The sequence below is a fragment of the Parasteatoda tepidariorum genome, chromosome 12, assembly GCF_982258835.1.
Source record: "Parasteatoda tepidariorum strain Cologne lab strain chromosome 12, Ptep-v5.0, whole genome shotgun sequence".
Classification (NCBI taxonomy): Eukaryota; Metazoa; Arthropoda; class Arachnida; order Araneae; family Theridiidae; genus Parasteatoda; species Parasteatoda tepidariorum.
Window position 1 is genome coordinate 34,104,052 of NC_141766.1, and position 17,820 is coordinate 34,121,871.

The 17,820-nt window shown below is 27.2% G+C and overlaps 1 non-coding gene across 2 annotated transcripts in view; it reads left to right on the plus strand.

Annotated features, from left to right (window-relative positions):
• The window catches only part of LOC107454187 (uncharacterized), a 213,274-nt gene that overhangs the window by 96,833 nt on the left and 98,621 nt on the right, over window positions 1-17,820 (plus strand). For both annotated transcript variants that reach the window (XR_015430869.1, XR_015430868.1), the window contains exon 6: window positions 7,705-7,831. This is a non-coding gene — a transcript (uncharacterized LOC107454187). The remainder of the gene's footprint in view (window positions 1-7,704; window positions 7,832-17,820) is intronic.

Consider the following 17,820-nt stretch of genomic DNA (forward strand, 5'->3'; position numbering starts at 1 on the left):
CCTAAACATAGAAACAAAATTCATTTTATTAGCAAATATTTAAATTAATGAAATTAAGCTTATCATAGAACTTGAATGACCGCAGTGTTGTCATTCAAATGACCAAGTAATTCATTCAAGTGATTGAATGACCACAGTGTGGCGAAAGGGTGCAGAAAAACCGAAGTAAATACTGTCAGTAAACTTCGAAGTAGTATCAAATAAAAAAAAAATTAACTCTTAAAGTAATGTAAATAATTTAATTTTTATGACCTTTTCTAGGGAGAATTGCTTAAAAACTCCTTCAAATTAAATTTTTCTTATTAAGTTTGCTCAAATGTAAAAAAAAAAAATGATTTCAATAAACACTGAATATCTAACAGTATGCAGTTTTTTTTTAAAGTTAATTTTGTTGCATAAGTATTATATTTTGAAGAAAAAAAGGAAGAAAACAAGACAGAATAATGCTTTTAAATTTCAACTGTGAAACCAAATATAATGTTCATCATGTAAAATATATTAATTTCATTTACTTATTTAATAAAAGAAAGTTTTCAAATTCAATTTAGAAGAAGTTCTCAGATGGCGTTATCCAAATTGCAAATAAGAGTAAAGGAAACGAGATATATCAAATTCCAAAAAATCTTTTCTTTCATTTCTATTTAAATTGTGCGTTTTTCTCATTCTTTAAGCACGAATTTATTTATTGTTTACTGAGAAAACTAGTTTAATATCTTTTGAACTAAAAAAAGAAAGACAATTCTTTGCATTATGCGAAAGAGAATTCGAAGAAGACGTCTCAAATGCTTAAACAGTTCTGATGAAATAAATTGATTTCATTTGAAATTTTAATTAAAGGTTGTATTAAGTTACAAACTGGGCCTCAATATTTATTGCTTTCATGCAAGTTATTTATAGTCGCATAGCTACAATAATTCTTCATATTTATTTCAAATTCATATTATTTATAAAGTTGATATTTAATTTCAAAAACTTTTGAAGTTTATCTTTATATTCTTTATTACTAAATAAAACATCTCCCGTAATCAACATAATGTTTTTGATAACATTTCGATGAAGTAAATAGAAAAGTTGGATTATTTTATTTAAAGTACAAAATTTTAACTCTTGTTTTCAGTAAAGACTTGAAAAGCCTTTTCTTTTAATTTAATTCAGAGCAAAATAATTGAATTATACAATATGAAACTAAATTTAAATAAAGACAAAATAACTAAAGTAGTTGTTCGTAAGGGGACGTAAATTAAATTTTGTTCCATTAGTTGATTTTATTTCAGCCGCTTTCTCTCTCTCTCAACTAACTATGTTAAGTTCTTTACTAGTTACATCAAAATAAATAATAGTTCTCGATTTGTGAAGACGTAGTAGTGTACAAGTTGTAGTGTTTTTTTCTTAAAATGTTTATTAAATATCTACTAATATATACAAATCTAATAATATATATCGACTAAAATATATAAATCTACTTATATATCTACTAATATACTATTATCTAATTTCTATTATATAAAAATTACTATATTGAAATTATTCTATAGCAATTATCATATAATTGTTATTGTGCAACAGTTATTATATAACTGTTATTACATAATTGATTTTATATACTAATCATTCACCAATTAATGATTAATTGTTATTAACATTTAAATGTTAATTTCCACATTTCTCTGTAATGTTTTGTTTAAAATGTTAATATGTTAACATTTTTAGTTTTTTTTTGTTTTGACATGGTAACTTAATCAGATAAGCACGTTAAATGTTAATTCTCACAATTCTCAAAAATCTTTTATGTGCTCGTATGCTGTTGTTGTTGTTTTTTGGCTTATCCTCCAAATGTTTGACGAAGTTAGACAGGGTCCATTAGACCGTTGACCCTAAGGAAATCGAGGACCAGAAGGGGGTATAAGTATATGTCCTCTCTTTAAAGTCTCAAACAGTCCAGAATGTGTTCGGGAGAAGCCTTCTCAGTTGCATTTTTTAAACGAGAGCTTGTATGTTCAGTTGCTTATTCCAATAGATATTACAAAGCACTAGTCAAGAATCAAAGTTAATCAAATTTTTAATAATTATTTTTAAGTAACATGTTTTATTACTAATATGCTAACATGCTTAATTTTATTTTGTTTTAACAGATTAACTTTAATCAGATAAGCATGTTAAATGTCAATTCTCACATTTCTCAACAATTTTTTTATGCTTTCGTATGTTCCATTGCTTACTCCAACAAATTTTTAAAAATTATTTTTAATTAGTATGTTTGAATATTAAAATGTTAACATATTATTTTTACTTTGTTTTGACAGGTTAATTTTAATCAGTTAAGAATGTTAAATGGCGATTCTCACATTTTTCAACTATCTCTTTTGTGCTCGTATGTCCCATTGCTTATTCCAATAGATATTGCAAAGCATTTCATTAGTCAAGAATCGTTTATCAAATTCGCAAAAGCTATTTTTAATTAGCATCTTTAACTGTTAATATGTTAGCATGTTTAGTTTAATTTTGTTTTGACAGGTTAACTTTAATAAGATAAGCATGTTAAATGTCAATTCTCATATTTTTCAACCATATATTATGTGCTCGTATGTTTCACTGCTTATTCTAATGGATGAAGCAAAGCATTTTCCTAGTCAAGAATGGAAGTTTATCAAATTTTTAATAAAAACTCTTAATTAATACATTTAAATGTTAATATGTTATCATGTTTAATTTTATTTTATTTTGACAGGTTAATTTTAATCAAATAAGCATGCTTCTAAGCGAAATAAGCATTTTCTGCTGAGAACATCGCAGGATAAAAAAGATGTTCAGTAATTACCACCTTTATTATCAATAATTTAGGACCTCGTCAAAAATTAAGATAATAAAAGTATTCATAATGCGAATTAAGGAAAAGACAAAAACTTTATTTGATTTAAAAAAAATCCCTCTTGAAGAACTTTCACGAATAGAAAGTGACATAAAACTCACTTTTTTGTCATCTCTTACATCAATTTAAACCCATTTCGGTGTAAACTTTTTTTAAAAATGACGGTTTATTTTTTATTGAACAGTAAAAAGTAATAGCACAAAAGTTTCATTATGAGCATTTGTTCAGCAAAAACAATCGAGTTACGTCTACATCAATATTTTAATTAATAAGAATATTTATATTTGGGTCAAATGTCAAAGCATAAATTCTTTATAAATTTAAAGTGATAGGTAACAGAAGAAAATACCTACTTTGTTCAAAAGTATATGCACTTCTACTTCATTTTGTAGAGGCTCTTTTTACATCATTGTGAAATAATAATAGGGTTCGAATGACATCTGGAACATATATATTTTATCCAATGAATTTAAAGAATGACAGAATCTTAAAAACATGTTTTATAAGCTTTTTAAAAAATAATGAGGTAACATTTGCTGTCCTTATTTAAGATATTTTTAATATTTTAAGGCTATAGCAGACAATACTGAAAATAAATTAAAGTACGGATCAAAATTTTTTTTTCTCAATTATTTTTAATGCTAATATAATTTTTCAATTTCGTCTAAAATAAGAAACATCAATTTTTTAAAGTCTAAAAATGTTTCAAAATTTCTAATTGAATATTTATGTTTTATTTTTGTATACTTAAGGAATAATATAAACTGCAGAAAACTCAAAATAATCTATGTATTTTGAAGGAATTTTAAAATAATGACCTAGACCCCCTTTATTTTTTTTACTATTTTCTGATAAAAAGGTTGATAGAATCAAACTTTCTTTCGTTTTTTTTCAGTTTGAGATTGAATTGAAATTTTTTTAGTTTTTCGCACATTTCTTTTTTTTTCTTTCAAGAACAGACGTGTTTTATTTCCCCAAGCACCTGAATTATTCAATAAGAAAACATTTCGGAAAGAATCGATTGGAACATTGTTTACTTTCAGGTAATCCCACTGCATTAAACCCTAAAACATTTATCGCAACCTCATGATTCTTCATCACTTTCAAAGAATACATGTGATACAATGTTTTTCTTTCCTATATATAAAAAAAAACCAGTAATGGTTTGAATATGACTTTCTAAATAATGTAGGTCATGATCTAAATGCAAAACTTGCACTGCACTCAATCTATTTCCTTAAGTTTATGCATAAATCATTTGTGAATTTTGATAGTTTATATTTTAATCTGGTTTAAGATCGATTCTTTTTTAAAATTTTCCACTCGATATTGTTTTAATGATTTAAAAACCTATACCGTAAACCGGGGCGAGTCTACCCATTTTTTCAGTTTGTCAACTTTCAAGTGATCAAACTTTTGTAAATATTAAAGAAAAAAGGCTTTTAATAGGTGTTTCGGAATCGCTATTTATCCCTCTTTAAAGCTGTAAAATCGATTTTAGAAAATATTAACAGTTACGCTGTTACTGTATATTTTTATAGAACTGCTGACAAATCTCTCGTATGGGGCGAGTCTACCCATTCTACTAAAATGAATGTTAACATTGTAAATAGTCAAATTTTACTATTAAATTGTTATTTCAGTTACTATATAGGATATTTATGAAGTAAAATTCTTAACTTTATTATATATTCCATTTTTTATTCATAAAATAACACAAATTGAGTATTTGATCGATTATCACATTTTGATCACAGTTTTGTTTTTATAATCATTAACATTATAAAATAACATTTTTTTCTGATTATTGTTGATAAAAATAAATTAAAATTAATATTGTTATTGTTTGGCTTTTATCCTTTGGATAGCTTTTTCCATCTCAGGTGGCCTTTTTTTGTAACATTTAAATCCATTTGTTTTGCGAATATAATTTCGAACCATCTGTAATAATAAATAATAATTTATTTAACTTGCATTAAATAAAAAAAATTATTTTGTAATATAAAAATTGAAAAAATAGGTAAAATAAACATATTTTATATTTACATTTATATTTAACCTATAAATTTTCTTATTAATGATAAATTTATCAATGCAGAATTAAAATAATATACTCAAATTCATTTAAAATGACTTAATTTTAATATAAACAAAGTTCTAAATTATATTATTATGCTTTATTAAAACTAAATACGAATGGGTAGACTCGCCCCGCGAATTCTGGCTTTTTGTTTACAACAGCAAAACTTACATTCTTTTTTTTTATATAAAATTAATGTAATCTTAGTCTTAGATAAGTTTATCACTTAACCAAAGTGAAAATAGTAATAATAATAATATACTTACGGAGCACCAACTAAAAGTTTGCTGATTTTCATAAAAATCGCTCAAAAGACGTTTGAACAGGTCGGTTAAAAAGACACCAAATAAATAAAAACGGATCAAACTACTGCAGCGCCATCTTCCTTAGAGTCTGAACTAAGTCCTCCGTCGGTAAAAAAACTTTTATTTGCAATTTAAAATAGTGAAAATTAAATAAAACTAAAATAGGTAGACTCGCCCCTGGATGGGTAGACTCGCCCCGGTTTACGGTAGTACTCCGTTAGAAATTACTTGCAGAAACTGGTTAAGCAACAATTTTTTTTGTTATATAATTATATTCTTTATTTCATTGTTATATAATTATATTCTTTAGTTCATTGTTACATAATTATATTCTTTATTTCATTGTTATATAATTATATTCCTTATTTCATTGTTATATAATTAAATTCTTTATTTCATTGTTATATAATTATATTCTTTACTTTATTGTTATATAATTATATTCTTTATTTCATTGTTATATAATTATATTCAATATTCAAAACAGTCAAAGAACTATTACAAAAGATAGTATTCAAGCTGTTAACTGCGAGAAAAATGGTTTATTGACTGTTTTCACCTAATACGGTTAAATAACCAGAGTTTTATCCAGTCCAACTAGGCCATAGCCAATGAGAATCGAGCACGCTTTTTTCGAAAACTAGAAGCTAAGCCATTAATAATGAATATGCTGGAAAGCATATTCATAATAATCTTATAGTAAGATGTGGTGAACACTTTATGAAGCCATTTGGTTCCTTCAAATCAATCTCATTACTTGCTGAACGTTGGTTCCAATCCCAGCGTTGATACCACTATATTTCATCTATTAGCTCAAAAATTGAAGAATTTCCAGTGTCCTTAATTGGAGACCCTGGATTATTGGAATACGAAACTTTCATTCCTATCAACTCTTATAGATGGCAACCCCACAGAGCTGCCTAACACTTAAAACTCCAGTATTTCCCATCTCTCACGGTAGATGATACTACTAAGAGATGTCACTAAACTAATTAAGCCACAGTCCAACGACAAGACACAACTCGACCACAACATAACTCTAATGTCCATGAAATGCCTAATATAAGTTTAACCATATATTGTTTTGGTTAGACTTCTTGGTAGAATTAATGAGTTTTATGTTTTTTTACCATTAAATATATATCAATTGTAGACAAAAATAAATCGATCTAAAAGTAACATGTTACCTAATATACCCCACGTATGTTGGCAGAGATTTTAGCTTGTCCCAGTTTCTAGCTACATTTTGCTTTGACAGTCCAATTTTCTCTTTGTGTAAGAAAAAATCGGATAACAATACAGATAGCAATTGAGAAAAATTAAAATCTCTTCATCAACAGCAGTGTGGTATATTACCATGCCAACCACAACCGTGAAAATTAATTAAGAAGTGGCAAATGTTTCTTACGGTTTGAAATTTTAAAGGTTTTAATTTCAACTTAATTTTATGGATTATGATGGCCAGTTTTAACATCTAAATAAATTCCTTTCAATTTAAAAAAAAACTAGTTTTAGGTAGAATGGAGTAAGAAAAAGGTTTTTTCCTTTCAATATTTTTCTATCGCTTAAATTTCTCCCGGTTGTGGACGTCATAATAGAACGAAGAATGCTCGTACGTTAGCCTGTTTGAATAGAAGAATTTTATTGAAACATACCCAGAGAATAAGGCGTGTTGTTTAGTTCATTCCAGTCTAGATTGAAATAGTTTATTTTGATTGGCCCTTTCAGACCATACTATAGAGAATTTTTAAAACAATTGTCTTATTTAATTTCCTATATTGCATATTTTAACACCTGCCGGCCAGGTGGCTGAGTGGTTAGCGTGCCTGACTGCAAAGCCAATGGCTGTGGGTTCGAATCCCTCTCAGGGCATGGGTGTTTCTCTCTGTTTGTTGTCCTCTGTTGTGTGTGATATGTGAATCTGACCCACCCTATAAATGGGTATCTGTAGCAGTGTGGCGTGGGTAATATTACTCGCCTCCGTGACTCTGGTCACATGATGCTCACCAGGCAATGCAAAATGAGCAACACTTCCGGCACCTTCTATAGCGAAGGACGATAAGTTAAGTGCCTGCCGTTAAAAAGGAAAGATATTGTAGCATGATTTTTTCAGGGGTGTTTTTTTATTTGCTTTTAAAAATATTTTTTTTCACAAAAAAAGAATATTCCTTACTTTAGAATTTTAGTTAGCGAAATAAAATTTTTCAAATTTCAAGCGAGGAAGCAATCCTAAATCCTGTTAAAATGTGAACCATAACAAGAAGAAATTGAGAGTCGATTCAGTATCTTTTGAAAAAAGTTTGCAGAAAATGATCCTTTTAACATGAACTGTGGTAAAATAAACTATTTTCATTAATTTTTCTCAACCACCTATACTTTGCTTCATAAATTTGAGATATATATTTGGTGTTCTTTGGAGATTATGCTAATAATAACATCCTTCATTTTAGGAAGTTAACGAAAGACAATTAGCAACTTCTTGCAAGCAAAGAGATCTTCTGAAAGAAGAGTTATCAGCTCTTGCAATCGATGGCGAATTGGTTCAAAAACTGTACGCTCAAAGAGATGAACTCCTAGGTAATATTTATTGGGGAAATTGACAATAGTTCTGATGTATTACACTATTCCAAATGAATTATATCTCTTAATGTGATAATATGAAATGATATTTTAATATAACCTCTTTGAAAATGTTTTTAATATGATCATATGAAATAATGATCATCATAACTACATAGAGATTACTCAATCAATTGATAGAAAACATCACTGTCAAGTAATTGAATTTGTGAACGCATTTTCTTTATTGTCATTGGTGTAACCAAGCATTTTGTTTGTTTCAATGATGGTGCAAAACAAAAAAAGTCCCACCAAGTAAAACTGAGCCGCTATGGCCTATCGGGTACAGCCACTGAGCTATCTTCATGACGGACTGGGGTTCGATTCTCAGAGTCGGCTTGAAGCCCACCCAGCTTCAGATCAATGAGTACCAACTTATCTTGGAAATAAAATAGTATTGTACTCAATTTTAACACCATTGCTCTAATCATGTTGTTAGTGATGAAATTGACAAACTTGAACTTCTTTGGGGACCTCCCTGACCCACAGTAAGCAGTTGCTTTAGTTTTTAATGAGCAAAACTGGGTGAGATAATGCTTGCAGATCTATTTTACCCACTTTTGGACTTATTACTATAGTGACTGCAACTTTGTTTAAAACGTTTGAACTTTTAAATACAGTATAAATATTTTTTCACAAAGGAGACTATCTGTCACAGCCACTGAGCTATCAACATGATAGATGAGGTTGATTCTCATATAGATGGGGTTCGATTCTCAGAGGTGGCTAGAAGCCCACCCAGCTTCAGATCAATGAGTACCAGCTTGTCTTGGAAGTAAAAGAATATCGTACGCAATCTTAATCACATTGCCCTAATCATGCTGTTAGTGACGAAATTGTCAAACTTTAACTTCCTCGGGGACTCCCCTGACCACATCAAGTTGCTTTAATTTTTAATAGGAAAGTTGGATGAGATGATGCTTGCAGATCTATTTTACCTGCTTTTGGACTTACTTTAGTGAATACAATTTTTGTTCAAAGTCTTTGAACTTTTAAATAAAGTATAAGCATTTTTTCACAAAGGAAGCTTTCGAAATAATTTATTGATTTTTGAACTCAAAGGTGTTTCACAATTTTCGTATTATTGCCTGATGGTAAACTGCAATAACATGTAGTTGGAGTATACATTTATTATATATACATTGAAAACATTTTGCGCTTATTACCTTCAAAGGACTGTGCATTAAAAAGTTTACTTCATATAGATAATCTGCATATAGATAATCTTCATATAGATAATCTGCATAATAAATCTGCATAAGATCTGCATACCTTCAAAGTTGCCCTTTTTTTAAATGATTGTTTTACCACATATATTTTATATATTTTACAATATAAAGTATTATTGAATTTTTTTATTTTTTCACACATGGAAAAAAACGCAGCTTTATCTATTATTACTACAACTCATCTATAATGCTAATGGTCTAAGTTTAAGAAAACCTATTGAATAGAATGGAATAAAATTTTGAAACCCATGTTATTTTTTTATGTAAATCTATGATATATTACAATAATATTTTACTTGGAATTGAAAATTTTATTTGATTCTGATTTCAATTGTACTTTTTTTGTTAGAAATGAAAGTTTAATTATAATAGGGCAATGAAATAAATAAAATCTCATTGTTTTAGTAGTTAAAACTAATTTTCAGCTGTTTCTAAATAAATATACATTATAGTTTTAGCAGTATTTATAACTTTTAGTATTATCATGCACTTTAGACACGTTATTTCGGCATATTTAAAAAAAAATTTAAATCAGCTATATAGTTACTGACATATTTGAAACTGAAAATTATTTATTTTTTTTCATTTCAATCTGTGCTTATTTAATGTATAAAAATTAAGAAGAATTAAACTATACTTTATATTCTAAATCATGTTTCGAAAAACAGCAAACTTTTTAAGCAAAAGGAAAATTTTAGAGAAATGCTATATATTAAAAATTATTTAAAGTGATCTCAATAGTTTTGTCAGGAGAATGGTTGAAAGTCTAGGTGTCTTAATTTTAATTCTTACGTTTCTTGTAAATGATTGAAACATTTTGTCTTACACGGAGAACAAAAGTATGTCAAAAACTTCTTACTCTATAATAACATCAAAATCCTCGGTAGTTTTTATGAAAGTGCTTTGATAATGATTACGGTAAAATTAACAATAAAATATGGTTTCATAATATGTGATAAAATTTGGTAATTGTATCATGATACCTCAGAGCATGGCATAAAACTCACTATTCGGTTGAATTTACTTTTCAGTTTTGCTTTTTTGCTAAATGTGTGGTAATATAATAACTATGAATTTGAAAACCAGAATTTCGGGTAAACCATTACCGCATGATCGAAAATAGTACCAAATGAATGGTTTAAATACAATATATTTTGATTTTATTACCAGAATTATAGTTTTTCCATACATCATAAATGTCATTAGCACACTGAGCTGCAATTTTACCAGGTTTTTTTTCTCCGCGTAAAAGTGCAAAAAGTGTATAGCAATTTTAAGTTCTTCATGTTGTAAAAGATTTTTTATCTCATTCTACATGTCACAATTCAAAATACTAGTCATAATTACTAAATATTCTTTAACATTCTTTTTGAAATTAAAATAATAATTTTATAAATAATATTGTTTTCCATTCAAGTATTGTTAAAAATAAATGTGTATTTTCAAAAATACTAGCTAAAAAGCGATTAAGTATAGAAATAATAACATTTTAGCCATTTTCGAGTTCCATAATGCTCTTGTGGAAGTAAATGTTTCTTTTTCATTGAATAAATTTAATTTCCATCCGTGATGTCTAAAGCATCAAAATCTGCATTATAAAAGAACGAGGAAGGCATTGAACTGTCGAGCCAACTATGATAATGATGATAAATAAAAGAAATAGTTCTTAAAGTGCTCCTCAAATTTCTTCTCTTATACTATCGTTTTATCAAGCATTTAAAACAACAAAGCGCACTAATATTAAAAATAACATTAAGTAAATACTTTTTCGTGCACAAGTTTCCTCAAAAATAAACAATAATGCCAGTTAAACATGTTTAGATAAATGAAGAACACTCACTTTTAATTTCCAGTGAAGTTTTCTTATTAGTAATTACTGTTATTAGAATTTTTCTCCAAATATTACTTCACAAATAATGCTTTTCATTGAAGTCTAAGGATTATTATAACGAAATTTTTCAAACTTTCCTTAGAAAGGGAAAAAAATGAAGTAAACAAGATTTGTATGTCTTTTACAGTTGGAAAAGTAAATTTTTTTAAATTCTATAGATTCAAAGCATTGTTTTTTGTTATCTGGAAGAATTGTTTCTGGTATAAAAACGCTAAGAACTTTTACGTATGTTTTCTAAAACTCTAAAAGTTTTTACTAAAAATAAATGAATACCTTGGTTTAGAGAAAAGTTTAGTTTCAAAGACAAATAAATCTACAGTTTCTTAAAATTATAGATCAGAAAGGGATATTAACAAAAACAAAAGTTTCATATATTTGGATTCGTAGTGCATCTGAGTTAGTAATAGAGTAAATACTAAGAAAGAGTTTCAAGAAATGTTTTATATTTCAAATTCTTATGCATTTATTTAACCTTTTTTGAGGAAAAAATAGTGAAATATTGTAAACATAGTATGAGAATAATTCTTTGAAAATAAACTTGCAAGAGGCTCCTTATTGTCGAGAAAAGTTGTTTATCCAATGTAGTAAAAAAATGAAAATATTCCTTAAGTCCTTTGAAAATTATATGTGAACCTAGGATAAATGGCCGCAGTTTTTTTTCAAATTGAAATAAAAATTCTAAGAATAGAGATACATAAAAATGCCTTCATATATATAGAATTCCAAGCATAACAGAGGGGAAATCACACAGGTATTTTTTCCTAAAAAAAGTATGCAATGTAATTTAATGGCATAAAATAATAAAAGAGCCTCCTAATTTAATTGCCAGGTAGTTAAAAGCATCCGTAACAGAGGGGACAAGGAAAATGCCACATTTTTGACATGCGCTGTTATTTTCGCTATGTTCTGTGATTTGGAACATCCTAATCATTTGTAATTTTTTTTAATTATCACATTTCAAGGTAAAATAAATTATTATAAGACCTTTTAAATTGCTTACACATTTTTATTAACTTCAAAAAATGCAATGTAACAGAGGGGAGATTTTGCAAATTTGACAAATAGTTACAGGGAAATATCATGCCATTTAATTAAACATTGCACCTTAAAGTAGCATATTGTTGCGCAATTTTTTGTTTTCGTATATATTTAATACATTTTTTATGATAAAATACCTGTGTGATTTCCCCTCTGTTACGCTTGGAATTCTACTACTGGTTTCAGTTGGAATGGAATTCAACATATTTTAAATTTTTAAATATATTTTGAGATAAAAATAAAGAAACACTGTAAGCATAACATTAAAAAAAATTTCGAAAAAAACTTAAAAGCATTTATCATTTTTTAATGTCGAGAAGAGTTGGCCATCCAATATAAGTACAGAAAAAATGGGAATAAATCATTTCAACTTTGAATAGCATTTTACAAACTGTAACGAACGATTCTTGTCATGTAAAGTAAGTAAATAGAATCCAATAAACAGAATTCAATCTAGGGGAGAGTGGGGTCAATTGTAACATTTTTTACTTAACTATTTTTAACTAACAAAAAAACCAATATATTATTAGTATTAATTGACAGACGAGCAAAGTAGACTATCCTCTACTGGAAAAAAAATATAAATACCTTATTTTAATGTTATTATATTAGTTATTAACAATTTTTGACAGTCGTGTACTTGTTACAATTGTCCCCACTTACGGGGTCAATTGTAACAGTTCATAAATTCAACTAAAACATGGTTAATTTGACATATTATCATAGTTGTGATATATTTTTTTATTGATCAAAATAGCAGTGATATTTTAGGAGCAAAAATAATAATGAGCAGAGACCAAAAGGGTTAAACTTTTAACTTTAAGGGGTTAAAAATTTTAATTTATGCTGTGAAAGGTGACAAATAAAATAATGCACATGCACCGTAATATAAATGATATAGGAAACCATTGGTGGTTCTTAAAGAGTTAAGTAATGGTTTGTAAACATAAGATTATTTATTTTCAGCTGCTAAAATCGTCCCTTTACTTATTGTTACAATCGTCCCCAAGACGCCATTTCAGCTTCATTTGTTAAAAACAATGCTAGTTAATTAACAAAACCAATTTTTTTTATTGAAATGTTAATTAAGGTGTCCACTTACATATTCGGTTAATAATTTTTATTTGCTTAAACAAAATTACTTTGTTGCAATATAATATTCTAATACCAAAAAAAGTACTTACGTAGCGTGAAAATATCTTTTGTGATGTAACTCTTTCAAAAGTACATAAAAAATGGTTGCCAGCAGGGTTGTACAAGTAGATTTATTAAATACACCTTGTGCGCCACCTAGGAACCAAATCTAGAGCCCGACACTCGAAATTTTTGCTCTGTTACAATCGTACCCTGTTACAATTGACCCCACTCTCCCCTACAGTTTTAATCCTAAACTTTCAAAAAAATTTACTACATTTTTATTAAAGATTTTCTTAGTTTGTACAGTGCGCAAAAAAAGGACCACACTGAATAACTTCTAATCTAATGATCAGAATTTCCCGTTTTAGGACTCAATCTTAATGGCTCTAGGGGGTGACCTCAAATATGCTAACTATTAAGCAGCAGACGATATTTCAAGTAAACTAAATGTGTTTCAATTATTTACATAAATATAGTTTAAGTACTATCGAATGAAAGATAGGAAACTTTTTCGTAAAAATTATTATAATCTTGAATTTAATTTCTAATGCGAGTCTGTGTTACTTTAAATGAATAAATGCGATTTGTAATTTTTAAAAGTTTATGTATTATTGTTCTTCTGATAATATATAATTATAAAATAATTAATGAGAGTAAATTTAAAATCAAGTCATAATGTCTCTAAAAATTCTATAATATGTAGAGATCATTTTCATTTCCATGTTCAGATAGTTTATAAATTATTTAAGTACAAAATTTTCATTTTCATGTTAAGTTGAAATTAAATTAATGTAAAAGCATATTTAAAATCTTGAGCTATTTTTTTTAATTATGTCAGAATGATTAAGGAAGGAAATTGAATATTTTTAATGATTTATTCTTAATATTAATTAATAGGTGAAAAATTCTTATGATAATATCTTGTAATACCTTAAATACTTTTAATCAAGACCGTAAATTAATTTTTAATCCTTTGTTTTAAACAAACAAAAAAAAATTTTTTTTGGGGGGGGGTTAGATGAAATATTCCAAATTTATTTTAAAGTTGTTAAATAAAAGCTAAATGTCAAAAAATAAACACATAAACGGCTTCATTATCTGAATTATAATTGATTTTGTAATATTAGAATAAAAAGAATTTCCTTTACTATAAAGGTAGTATGTACTGAAAACTACTTCTCGGAAAAACTACTGAGATTTACGACTAATAAGATTCACACTGAACTGCATTCATTTCTTTTCGGAACTTTTTATAGCGCTATGGAGATGTTTATACTATTCGAAAAAGCCTTGATGCTTATAAAAAGGAACCTAAAGCTGTAGGAGGTCAAATAATCAAATGTGTACCGCAGTTCCTTTGCATTAATGAATTATTCAGCAAAAATAACTAAATTTTATTCGTGAAAACATCTGATTTAATGCGCAATAAATGAAATTTAGTTAAATTCCTCTTCTATTAGTCATTTTTTATAGAAGAAATAGTATTTAATGGATGGTTTTAAAAGGTTTGATGAAAAGAAGTTAAATTGAAGAATTTAATTATTTTTCTTTGATTATTATACAATAGTTGTGTTCATCAATTATTAGTTATTCAATCTTAAGATAAATTCGGAAAATTATGCATTTTATTTTTGAAAATTAAAATTGAATTCATAGTTTTTGACATTGAAGAATTTTGTGCTTTTTCAGACAAACTGATGCAAAAATATTTTTTAACAAGCTAAGAGCACTAATTTTAATAAAATAGATTTTCATTTTTACTAAATGCAATTACAGATTATTTTTTAAGATTTAATGCCAAGAATTTGTTCATTATGTTTCTTATTCGCAAGATAATTTTTATTCGTGAAACTAATGGGTTTTATTTTTTAAGCACTGCTAAATGAGAACAACTTTATTTAATTATTACGCCTTTGTTATGAAGTATTCATGTTTTTGAATATAATTTTAGATTTACAATTTATAATATTTTTATCTTCTTTGACATAAAAAGTAGATTTTTAACTTTTCTTTAAAATTTTGATTTGCTCAGAACATGCACCTTCAACACTGAGAAAAGAAGTATGGTCAAAACTTCAAGAATATGTTAAAATTTACAATGCTTCTGACTCTATGGAAACACCAAAAACTCGGTAATTTTTACCAAAGTGCTTTGGTAATGTTTTTGGTAAAATTAGCAAAAAAATATGGTTTTATAATATGTGATAAATTTTGGTGACTGAAGTAATTTTATCATGATACCTAAGAGCATGGCATAATAACTATTTTTTCGGTAAAATTTATTTTTCAATTTTGCACTTTTTACTGAATGTGCGGTAATTAGAACTAAAATTTTCAAAACCAGAATTTCCGGTAAACCGTTACCATATAAACGGAAAAATTACGAAATGATTGTTTTTAACACCTTATATTTCGGTTTTATGAAATAGAATTACGTTTTTTGTAATTTATTTTCAACTGGAAATGTTATTAACATAAAATATGGTAATTTTACCAGTTCATGATACTTTTTTTTCTCCTTGCGCGCATGCATTTTTTAAACACTTCGAACTGCTTCATAATCACAATTTAATATATTTTCGTAAAATCCCAACAGGCTATTTTTTTTAAATTGCAACCTTAATTATTACTGCATTACATATTAATATATAACACAATGAATTATTGCATAAAATCTTATAATTGACAAACTATTAATTTATAATGAAAATTCCGCCAATATGTTGTGCATTCATGACTAATTTCTAATTATTCTAAATTTTCTAAGAATTCATAAGTCTTAAGCTTTCCTAGCTTAGAGAATTCCTCTACATTCCGTGACGTAAAGGCTTGGCGGGCGGCGAGAAGCTTTACGGAACATATTGATCGCCTAAAACCTTTCTAAATATGGTATACACTCCCTTATGTGAAAGCATATGAGAAATTTCGTAAAAGGAATGTTAATTAATGAATAAAAGGGGTAAAAACGCCATTTAAGTCAAATTATAATACAGGAGAGTATTTTCAGGTGAAGTGTTGCGAGTTTTTCTTGGATATTCTATTTTTATTCTGGGAAAGAGCGATTTTATTTTTGATAAAACTTCAATATGCTTAGATAGTGATATCTAATACTGTTTGTAGCAGTCAACTTAGATTTCATGATATGGCAGTTAGGTTGTTAACAGCTTTAAAATCAAAAATGTTCTGTATATATTTGTTCTGTATTCAGTATCGCAATCACTGTATACTATTGTCAGTTTCTGTTATAGTCATCGCTCTCCTCTGTTTTCTAATTATTATTAATAGCTGCTTTTCAGGAGCTCATTTGGTGGACATTTTAATACTTTTTTATAATTTTTTTGTTCAAAGGTGAACTTTGTTATTAATATCAAATCAATGGTTAGGTGTCAAAAGTACTAAAAGCATATACATATGATAAAAATTATTTATAAAACGTATTTTTAAAAATTTATTTTGTCACTGTCATTCTATACGGTAAGCACAGGTGTCACTAAAATCGAAGATGATGCAAATATGATATGAGGCGGGTTTATAAAATTCTGTGTAACCTACACTTACTGCATACTATTGTCAGTTTCTGTTTATAGGCATTGCTAACCTCAGCTTTCTAATTATTATTAATAGCTGCTTTTGAGGGGTTAATTCTTTAATTATTTTCAATAGTTTTTTTGTTCAAAGGAGAACTTAGATATTTATATCAAATCAATGTTAAGTGCCAAAATTTCTAAAAACATATACGATAAAAATTATTTATAAAATATATTTAAAACATTTTTTTGTTCTTGTCACTATATTTTATGAGTTATTATATTTTGGATATCCAATACTTATTTGTATTTCAGGAAAATCAGATTTTATGTTTGATAGAACTTCAATATTAATGAATTAAGGGGGTAAAACATCATTTCAGTCAAATTATAATGCACGAGATTATTTTCAAGAGAATAAATAGAAAGGTTTCGAGTTAATATTTTTTGTATATCCTATATCGATTTTTATTTCAGGAAAATCTAGTTTTTTTTTGTTGATGAAATTTGAATACAAATAGGTAGTGGTACCAAATATTACTTTTAACTTTCAAGATTTTCATGTTATGGTGGTTAGGTTGTTGATAGTCTTAAGATCAAAAATGTTCTTTGTTAATTTTGTTACAAGAATGTTTAGTTACAAGTTTGTTTTGTTACGATACTTGGAATATACTTTAATTTTCCTTTCAGGGAAATCCTATTTTAATTTTGATAAAACTTGAATATAAATTAGTTGTGAAACCCAAGATAGTTGGCAACTGTCAATTTAGATTTCACGTTATGGTGGTTAAGTTATTGATAACCTTTAAAAGTGAAATTGTTCTTTATTAATTTGTTCTTGCCTCGGTTATTTTCGAATTGAAAAAAGTACCAGAAAAAATATTCAATGACTATCTTTTTAAAATGAAAAAGCAGTTTAGCATTTATACTTAATGTGCTCTATATGGTATAAAGGAATTTTATTTTATGTTGGAATGATTTTTCAATTTGCTTTCAAGATAAACAAATATATTTCCTAGACGCTAATATGAAGAAAAAAATTGGATCTGAATGGATAATGATGCCTAAGGCAAATTGTAATTCCGTATAAAAGTATCGTGTTAAATTTTAAGCAAGGTTGCTTAA